We start from the raw sequence: 11,460 nt of genomic DNA, 5'->3' as shown, positions 1-11,460 counted from the left end.
GCTGTCACATTTAATGCAGACACGTGCAGAGCACGTCCCCTGACGTCAGCCTCCCCCTTACACTTATCCAAAATGCCGAAGTGATTCACTTCGCTTTTCGGGGGGGTGGTGATGGGATACGAACTAAACAACTAAACAATAATTGCGAGCCCAATAGCAGTGACGGCCCATCAGCCCAAAACCCAAGAAAGAGTATCAGTTCGGCACAACCAAAGAGTTCGGTCACAGCCTATAGCTCGGTAAAAGCCGACCAATCGAGCTCAACTCTCAGATCGGCAAAAGCTGATCGGCAAAGTTCAGCAGTTCGGTCTCAGTATTCGACCGAACAAGGAGATAGTGGACCCATGCAGGATCTCCACGACCTCCATTACACCCACGATCTATTTAGTGGTATTAAGCAGTTATCAACCCCCCTACCAGGGCTGCAAACCACGATCTTAGTTCGAATGTATAAATAGAACTTAGATCAGATAGACCAGGGTTAAGTTCTCTAGATCCTGAATCTCTTATAGCAAATCAGTATTGTAATCTGTAAGCGAGATCAAGCAATACAAATTTGCCCTCTATTCTTCCCGTGGACGTAGATTTACCTCAGTAAATCGAACCACGTAATTTTCAGTGTTGTGATCTTCATTTATTACTTGCATTTATTCCCATCAAAAATTCGCTAAATCATCAGAATAATTTATACACACAAATAATACTCATGCACTGTTTTCAACTAGTGATGTAAATACGAGAGTCAAAAGAAGAAAGGAACAAGAAAAAAAGGTGTTTTATATGGGTCATTAGAGCATCCACAACGGTGGACGGCGGCCCCGCCTCCGTCCATACCAGCGGCGAGGACGCATACCGCCGCCGCTGCCCTTGCGCCGTGCCAGCGAGCAGGCGACGTGGCGGCTTACGATTGGGCAACGGCATAGCCGTTGCCTTTGAATTATTATTTTTTTTTATTTTAAAATTCGATTTTTAATTATATAAAATGATAAAAAAAAATAAAAAAATATTTTCTAAATCCCAAAAATATGGCCATTTTTCCCGTTTTTTCTGAATTTTTTTGATTTTTTTTTGATTTTTTCCCCCCAAAATCATCTATAAATACACACATTCATCATCCATTTATCACATCAAATCATCTCTCATTCATCTCTCATTCATAATTCTCATACAAACTATCAACACATTCATCCCTCACTCAAAACCTCAAATGGATTTCACCCATATTATGGCGGAAGCGGAACGCGAAGAATAAGAATACTACGAACAACATCGTGCCGCTTACGAAGCATATGTCGCGGCGAATACCCCCGCTCCTCCTCCTCAACGAACCAGATCAAATCGCCGCTACATCCATCGCGACCGGGAGGGAGCCCACGAAAGGCTCGTTGCCGACTACTTTGCCGACCAGCCGCGGTTTCCGGCAGATTACTTCAGGCGCCGTTTTCGCATGTCAAAGCACTTGTTCATGCGAATTGTCAACACGTTGTCCGCACGTGTTGAATTCTTCCAAACAGGTCCAGATGCAGCCGGCCGGCAAAGTATCACGCCGTTGCAGAAGTGTACGTGTGCCATCCAACAACTCGCTACTGGGCAAACGGCCGACATCTTCGACGAGTATTTGCATATCGGTGAGTCCACTGGAATCCTTTGTCTAAAGAATTTTTGCGAGGGCGTTCGTTCAGCTTTCGGGGATGAATTCCTTCGGGCACCCACCACCGATGATTGCCAACGGTTGCTTCGTCTTCACGAATCAGTCCATGGCTTTCCCGGAATGCTTGGCAGCATTGACTGCATGCATTGGAGGTGGAAGAATTGCCCGACTGCTTGGAGGGGGCAACACTTGAGCGGTGTCAAAGGCGGCGGCCCAACGCTTATCCTTGAGGCGGTCGCCAACTACCGCCTATGGATTTGGCATGCATATTTCGGCGTTGCTGGATCCAACAACGACTTGATGTGCTATATTTTTCACCACTCTTCAATGATGTGATGAATGGTGTAGCACCGGCGATCGACTTCACCATCAACGGAAATAGATACCACATGGGTTACTATCTCGCCGATGGTATCTACCCAAGGTGGTCGACTTTCGTGAAGACGTTCAACAACCCGCACGACCCGAGACGGGTTCTTTTTGCGCAGCGTCAAGAGTCCGCACGGAAAGACGTCGAAAGAGCTTTCGGGGTCCTTCAAGCCCGATTCAACATTGTGAAGTCCCCGGCTCGGCTATGGTACGTGAATAATATCGCCGACATCATGTTCACGTGTATTATCTTACAAAACATGATTATAGGCGACGAAGGGCCGAGGGCGGCTAGCTTCTACGACGAGGACGAAGTCGGAAGCTCAACAGCGAGGTCTCCCCCACGCCGAGGCGAGCATACGACGGTCGGCCAAAGAATCGAGACAAGGCACACAATGCGTGATACCCGAATCCACAATCAACTACAAGAAGACCTAATCAAACACATGTGGGCGAAATTCGGCAACGCGTAGTGGTTTTTTTAATTTTTAGTATTTTAATTATGTAATTTTAAATTTTTTAGGATTTTAATTGTGTCGTTTTTATTTTATTTGTCATTTGTAATATTATTTAGATTTTTTTAATGAATTTTAGTATTATTGAAATGTTATTGTTTAATTGAATTTTAAATTAATTGTGCTCGTCCTTGCGGAAGAGCACAGCTGTGGGTGTTGTGCTCTTGCCAGAGAGCAGGCAGAAAAAGTGGGGTCGGGCCCACAACCGTGCCGCTGGAAAGAGCACGGTCGTGGATGCTCTTATATATACACATAAAGACAAATTAAAAGTCAATCAACGTGTTGTCTTTACCACCTTGACTTAAACCCAAGATGTGAATAATTACTAAGCAAGTTATCAGCAATATTTGTTAGTATTTATTTGTTTTGTTTTATTTAATAAGAATATCTCATGTAATTAATGATATAATAGTTTTACTTATGATTAAAACGTGAGCAATTTGTCCAAAAAAAAAATTTGTTTCGGGCTACCTTGATTATTTGGCAAGCCATATATATAGGAGTGGGGGAAGTCCAACCACCAAGTTTAAGACCAAGTTTTACGTTTATGAATAAATCCATAATTCGGCTAAATTTAGTGACATTACCGACTAATTGCTCTAAAATTATAGTACTAAAACATAACATTTTCTCCAATTACGTATTTATTTAATGAGAAAAGATAAATGTACATTTATGGAAGACTTGGATTTTAATTTAAGATTAAGTAGTTGTGCCCTTCATGTATTAATTTTGTGGTGTTTATTTGGGTTTTTGGGGTATTTGTTGTTTTCTTTCGTTTTCAACTTAAGGATCCCACAACATTTGGCATTTTATTAGGTACACTGGCGATATATGCATAAAAACCAATTTTTTAATAATTCATCGACATTAAGAGAACTCAAAGTTTGTTCCTTAATCATTGCATAATAATTAAGTACTCCATGATTAGCTCCATGCTTATGCACAAGTGAATTTGTTCTGAACAAAGATGAAACAAAATAATACTATCACAACCACGAAATTATTCAATAAAATTGCTGATACTCTACCATAAATTAAATATTCATTACTTGAAAATAATAAATTAAATACTTTCATTTGAAATACATTTCTATATCATCGAACGCCTATGGGCTATGTGTATCGAAAGGTTGTTTGGGGTCAAAATAAAATTTCAACGAGAAGTACAAATTACCCAAATATTATAAAAACGTCGATGAGATATATAAAATGATGTTATTTAATTCAACCCCTATTTCATATTCACATCATAAAGTGACTAAGTACCATACTACGTCCTTAAAAAATAGACAAATTTGTAAATGACACATACTTTAATGTGCAATTAGCAAAATAAGATAGAAATGAGAATAAGTAACAGAGCGATGGGAGAAAATGGAAGTAGTGGTAGTGGATCATGTGATCAACATTATTGATGGTGTGTAATTGGCTAAAAACATTTCATATTTAGACTTTGATATAATTTTTGGGGATAACTCAAAATGGTAAAATTAGTTATTTTTTAGGATGAAGGTAGTATGTATCAAAGCCTCGCATTTGAATATTGGACTTTAAATAAATATTTGTGTAGTCAATTATATCTTATAAGATATGTCAGGAATTGTGATAATAACCATACACATAATATTTCACAAGACAAAAAGTCAAACTAATTATAGTCCCTCAATGTCCTAGTGTAGATTACTATTACTATAATGTCACGAATATACTTTTCAAATAATATTAACTCACGAGAAATCAGAATGGATGTAGAAGAAGGGGTAGAAAGGGTAACATACCATAATGAAAAAACACTCACGATAATCAACACTAGATCAAAAGAACCAAAATTTTAAGTATCCATCAAAAAATAAAGTAAATTAAGATGATTAGTATTCATTTATTAATTTAGTAGTAATACCCAACCGTATTTCAAAATAGATTTCAATAAGTCATGCCATTTACACCTTATTTAAGTACTAGTAAAAGTTTGGTGGTGCAGTCATGTATCTCCAGGTCCATCATGGATATATCTCCAAATTGCACTTGCCATACTTACTTCATCTTCACGGCTCAAATTAAAACTATTTCCAGTATCGATAGCCATTACGTTGAAGAAACAAGTAATAAGAACATAAAGAGTAAGTGTACTGCCACATGGAGCTATTGTTTCTTCGTATGGAGCATGGAGCATTTGGTCCTGCACATATGGCCTCACGAACCTCATCAACGAACCTCATCAACAAAATATTTAGGCAAGTTTTTATAGCAATCGGGTCCTGGGAGAGTAAATGAGTACGATTCATCTAAGATTGTTGCACATATTACTAAGGAATGTCATCATCTTGATTATGGATTCAAACTTCATTATCAGTCTTTCCTTTTGACAATTTTTGTTCAATTCCTTTTGACAATTTTTGTTCAACTATAATTTTTTATTAGTCTTTATACAAGTACACTGTTCTAGATGGATATGTTACTAAACTACTGTTGAAACATAATTTTTATCTGTTACTAAATTAATGTCGAAAAATTAAATATGCATTCAATTAAGTTTATAGTCAAGACATAACGATTTGAATCGTTACATTACACACACTAAAAATAATACTTTAAATCATGACTATTTGAATCGTTACAATACACACACTAAAAATAATACTTTAAATTATGACAATAACCATACGCACAATAATTTACAAGACAAAAATCAAATTAATTATACTAGTGCAGATTACAATTACAATAATGTAAGGAATATACTTTGCTAAGTCTCTATCATATACATAATAAGAATAATCAAATAATAAGACCCGATCAATTATTTAGGAGTACATGATTGTGGATATAAATTAAGACTATCTATCTCTTGAAATGTACTTCGATCATAGAACCAATCACCAATAGCTTCCCGTACAGTCTGCGCCACATAGTATGTCACACCAAATAATTATCAGTATATAAGGAGACTGATAACACCAAAATACTATATATCGAGTGATATTCTTACTCTATTTTGAAGTACTGGTGATGTCATCCAATTATATCTTTGCAAGATATGCGTATGAAGATAGCATGAATCCAAAAATATCCCTCTACTCGAAGACTTATCGAGTTTCATTAATGTCTTCTTGAAAATAGGTCCAAAATCTGAAAATATGAATACCGATGATGAAAAATTAACATTTTATTTCACAATTTCAAAATGAAAGGAAAATTATTTAAAACTACCTTTTATGATTCCTATTTGTGCAGCAGTGCACCGTTCCATGCTATATGCAGAACAACTAACTAACCCATTGCGTTGGATCCAGACCAGGAACAGTTAATATGAAGTTGCTCTTAATCTGTAACATGTATAATTAAACATAGATAAGTAATTTAGATTTGTTGTATTTGATGGATATGTATATTTAGCTAAATATATAATATTACTTTGTTTCTTACTTTTTCTATGAATGAAAACTGTATGCTTAAGCTAGATGGCAAGCAAAGTACGTCAAGAATGATAATAATAGAAATGATAGCAACAACTTCATACAAAAATATGATGCATGCATATGTATCGAGTTTGCAGTATACAATACAAATTTATCTTTTCTAACCTGGTATGTATCAAAAGCTGATTCAACTATAAAGAGTGGAGTGGCAACATCTTCAACCAGATACTCGGCGAAGAGACACTGAAATTTAATGTCATTAAAATGTGATTATTATTGTTATCTTGTGTATTATAAAGGAAAATAATTCAAATAAACTATAATCATCTCACCAAACTGGGGTCCCTTTTAGACGTGCATGATTTAGGCAATAATGCACCAAGTCCCTATGCCAAAAAAAAAACAGTACAAATTAATTTATTGCACTATATGAAAATTTAATTACTATTTAAATTTAGTTACTAATTAGAATGATACATTTGCAGCAATCACTTGAGCAAAATGCCTCCTGATTGGTTTGCCAATTCACCTTCCCTGTTAAAAAATCAATTAGGTGATTTAACATGTAATCTATCTGTATTACCGTAAATAAATAATAAAATTAGTTTTAACTTTAATTTACCCGCGAATAAAAAATCCACTATCTGATATACACTTCACTCTTATAGTATTTGGAAACAGAGCTCGAAATCTATCACAATGCAGGATTGTGCTTAATCCACCTGCTGACATTCCCGTCAAGATAGCCTAAAAAAAATCAAAATGATGAATATATGTTAATGAATAATATAAATTGACAATAGATTTTAGGCACTGATATGCACATTTTGAGCATTCCTCATTCCTTTGTCGAGCAGCTCCTCCATTACAGCATTATAGATCCTCCCACCTCGGAATGTGAGCTTGTTAGTCTGAAACAATTTTAATTAAATAAATAAATAAATTATTTTGATGTAAATGACACAATTTTAATAAAATTGAGATAAAAAATACTAATATATATATAGGGAGATGATCAAAATAAAAATGCATTTAAATCCAGAAATGCAGCCCAAATCTTGGCCCTAGGATTAGATGATCTAATGGTCAATAATTAACCAAAAATACGGAAGGTCATAATTAAGCAATTTTAGGTCATATTATAATATTTGGGTTTAATGTCATGCTAATATCATTTTAGGTCATGCTTTGTTAGCATGACCTAAAAATTAACTAACTATGACCTACAAGTGCCCTACGTATGATATTGTTCTGCGTTTCTGTATTTAAATCTATTTTTGCATAGATCAAAACCCTATATATATATATATATATATATTTATTTATATGCCTTACAGGATCAACTTGGTCGACGTCCGACATAAACAACGAGCCATCACAGTAGTGAACATAAACTTTATGCCAGTTATAAAAATCTAAAAAAAACATAGTTAACTTACGGTTAAATTATAATTAATATAATTGATTTTTAAACTTACCAGGATTAAATTGACAATCTGAGTCAAGTATTCCGTTAAATGGTGTCTCTTTTTTAAAAAATTCATCGCCGGTGCTTCCTAAATAGGATTTTGACCTGTTTTGACAGCTTGTGTCTCTTTCTCGAAATCACACCATGCACCGCCCTAACATGACAAAACCATATTTCTTTTTTTTAATTTGAACAATTTACGTTATACACATGCTCAAAATATTGAAACAAATTATTAATATACCATGATATCCCTATTTTTTTTTTTAAAAACAGCACCTATAAGATCCAACATTTGAGTAATATTTATGTTGAGATAAATTATACTCCATCAATTAACAACCGATGCCTAGAATCATGAAAATTAAAGATAAATGGCCCAGAAAACTGCATCTAGAAAATATTTGAGAATAATTCTCAAGTCTTATAGAAAAGCCTATTTTGTGTGGGTTTGGTAAGTGAGAAAAAGTATAGGGCTTGTTTGATACAATGGCCCATAAAATATTTGAGAATAGGTGTATTTGATAAGTTAAAAATTGATCCATATTAAACACACGAATTACTTTTTCTTTTTCACCCTTTGCAAAATGCTCCATGAGTGTTGGTTAGAAAACATTAATAATTTATTAATTAATTACCGATCATTAATGTATTTAATCGATGACAGACTAAGGTATCTTAGTGTTTGTGTTGTGAAAAAGTGAGGTGTGAAGAAAAGCCCATAGCAAATCAAACTGGTCAAGAACACGAGAAAAAATATGGAGATGAATATATGGGAAAACTCATGAAATTATGAAAAATTAAAACAAGAAAAGAACATGTGAAAAAATAAAGAGATGAATTTGAAGATGAACATTAATTAATTTGAGGACACATGCACAGAATCTCCATCACACATCAAATTTGGACAACAACAGGGAGGAACTATAGGAATTTCAAATCAACACAAGATATCATAAACTTCATAATTAATTAAAACATAATGTAAATTAGTAAGAAAGATTTAAATACCTCCAAGAAAACGAGCCAGTTTGTAGATCCATCTCCAAATCCCTCACTGTAGGCATATGCTGGTGGAGTTCCATCTAAACAGACTAAAATAATAATCTAATTAATGAGTAAAAATTATTACTCCAATATTTACAAAATACTTATATAAGTCGGTGGCTCCGGATCCGGTCGCAGCGTATGGCGTGAGGATTGGCGGCGATAATACTCGTCCATGCGAGTCTCTAGCCGAGCCATACCTGCCAGCATATGCTCGAACATCACCTTAATCTGATCGAGGGAGGACGACTCGGTGTAACGAGCCATGAGGACGACAATGAAAGCACCAATTGTTAAAGGGATTTACCCCCTTAACAAGATAACGACGTCGACGAGTGATCGACGATGAGAAATAAGCGGCGGACGTCTCAAGCTTTCCTTGAGATCAGCTCCGATTTAAGGTTTTGCAGAAACGTAAAGAACAAGGAAATAGGGAAAACGGTAAATTGAGGAAAATGATATGTTATTTCATTGATTGATTAAAGAGAATCACAATAACCCTATTTATAATAAGCAAAAGATATGAAAGATAATGCTAAATCAATGTTAAACTAACTAAGAGAGATTTGGTGATATTCTTGGAGATATTCACGTATCATATAATTACCTGCTCCTTTTGGAACAGCCGAGTGTAGCAAAGTGAATTTGACTTGCTCTGAGCAGATGACTTCAAGTGTACACAAGAGTATGAGGAAGCAAGCGATCATCATGTGTTTACCCATTTTCTTCACATACAAAAGAAAAAAAAATAGATTATTTACAAACAATTCTAATTCTACAGAAGATTGTCTACCACGTCACTAAAACAAATGACTTCAATTCCCGATTTTGGGGGATTTCTACAAGATTCTTTAAACACTAAATTGAAGAAAGAAATTGATGGAATAAGAATAATTAAAAGAAGGGGAAAGGAAGTTCTTACTCGCTTGATATTGGTAGAAGCGTTGGAAGAAAAGAACGTGAAAAGAGTTGGTTTTTTCAGAGAATACACTATACCATTTGAGAAGTATATATAGTTGGGATATGAGACGTTGAGGAGGAATGAATCAGACGATGAAAAGTTAAAAGATGATTGAGAGAGAGAGAGCTTTGAAGCAGCCATGATAATATTTCATTAGATTTTTTAAAAACTCATTTCCTAATTTAGAATTTCATAAATAAAGTAGTTCATTTTGTTTTTTTGTCTGAGATTGGTAAATATTTAAATTATATTGTGTAAATTCTAATTCGTTAACCCATGCCTAATAATGTACGTATAAACCTAACGTTACTAAAAGTGAGATAAACTACACATTTGGACACCCCATTCTCCAAATTCCCAATACATATATATTCACCTAATCACCCATGCCTAATAATTATAAACCTAATCACCCTAATAATTAAATTAATTGGGTTTAATTGTGGTGTGGTAAATAGAATTATTTTTTATGAAATGGGAAAACACAAATTTCTATGTACTTAGAATACATGATTATCATATCATGTGGAGTACTAAATTAGTCTAAGAACAAAACACACATAATTCCATTGACATGAATTTTGAATACAGCTGCTGAGACTGCATAAGAAATTTTAAATTGATCATCAACAAGATGACTTAAATAACAAGAGATCAATTACTAATAGCTAGAGATTTCAATGTTTATATGCCATGAACCTAAGAAAATATCATCTTGTACATTTTATTAGACACTATATGCGTATGCTATCAATACTGAATGTCGAGCTCATTTATGTTATTTAATATTTCTAATATCAATTTAGGTCCAAATTAAACATCATTGATTAAGTTAAGTAGACACTAAGGGTTAATTTATGCCATAATTGCAGTAAACACCTCTCTTTTCTAATGAATATATATGTGCACGTCAGTATCATCAAAAAAATAATCATTTTTTTTAAATACTTAGAAATTACTTATTTGATTAATATGAGTTTTACCTAATTGTAGGATTTTAATTAATGCTATCAAAATAAGACATACACAAATACAATGAATGAAAAATACAGTCTTCTTATTTTAGGCCTTTACCCTTTGGGAATATGATTATGTAAAGTAATTTAAATTTTAGTTTACTATATCTATGAATCATTTTGAAATATTTACATATATTAATTAGTGAGAATTTTGCCAATGAAAATACAAACATTTAAATATTTAAATCAATGCATACATACTTAAGAAAAAAAAAGAACGTGCATTTAATTCGTTACTATAATAAGCAAGCATTCATTTGATCTGTATACCTAGGTCACTGGGTATCACTTTCTAGTGTAATTTCAATTCTATTGGAGTAGGTATGGTTTCTTGTGACTTTTCTGACAATATTTATCATGATTTACAAATTTCAACATTTTTTTTACCAATGGTCTTTTCTAGTGTAATTTCAATTCTATTGGTCTAGTATTTGGTAGATTATTGTATAGTGTCTTGTAAAATGAAAAAGTGGTGCACTAGAATTATTGATTATGGTAGCTAGGGTCGTCCTATGACAAAATAAAACAGACCACTACATTCTCTTAACTTAAATCACATGAATTAAGTTTGTAGTGTTCTTAAATAATGTTACGATATTAAGAAAATAAAGTGAAAAAGAAAAACCCCTATAGGAAAATAAGCAATAAAGGTTTGATATAAAATGTTTGAAATTTGCATAAACGATATAAAAAGTTACATCCATGTTTTGTTTTATACATTCCGTCATATGTGTTTTAAAGCCGTTAGTCTTAACTTATGTGACGTACAAAATTGACACATTAATGATAAAAAAATTGTACTAATATAAAACAATGATGAAATATTTTGCACTTCACATAGATCCAAGTTAACTACATTAAAAAAAAATTAACAGAATTACTAAACACCAATAAATCAATTTGAAATTCAGTATACCAAACTTGATCCCACTTTAATTTTTTTTCTCCATCTTTCTATACGTTAATTTAAACACTAAGAGGACACATAATTTGATCCGATGCATTTTG

At 33.7% G+C, this 11,460-nt stretch overlaps 1 long non-coding RNA gene across 4 annotated transcripts; it reads right to left on the bottom strand.

Annotated features, from left to right (window-relative positions):
* Positions 1-5,212: 5,212 nt before the first annotated feature.
* On the bottom strand, positions 5,213-9,554 carry LOC121766130. 4 transcript variants are annotated; one of them, XR_006042918.1, is made up of 13 exons: positions 9,395-9,554; positions 9,080-9,197; positions 8,437-8,672; positions 7,436-7,579; positions 7,293-7,372; positions 6,782-6,868; positions 6,580-6,704; positions 6,435-6,491; positions 6,290-6,343; positions 6,123-6,200; positions 5,749-5,864; positions 5,528-5,667; positions 5,213-5,437 (listed from the first exon to the last, which is right to left on the bottom strand). It is a non-coding gene; the product is annotated as an uncharacterized LOC121766130 (long non-coding RNA). The 4 variants fall into 4 exon arrangements; XR_006042919.1 differs by having other exon boundaries at positions 8,437-8,519; XR_006042916.1 differs by having other exon boundaries at positions 8,437-9,197.
* Between the last annotated feature and the right edge of the window lie 1,906 nt (positions 9,555-11,460).

Source organism: Salvia splendens, chromosome 14 (genome assembly GCF_004379255.2).
Source record: "Salvia splendens isolate huo1 chromosome 14, SspV2, whole genome shotgun sequence".
Lineage (NCBI taxonomy): Eukaryota > Viridiplantae > Streptophyta > Magnoliopsida > Lamiales > Lamiaceae > Salvia > Salvia splendens.
Note: the sequence above shows the minus strand (reverse complement) of the source record. Positions and strands in the feature narration are given on the sequence as shown.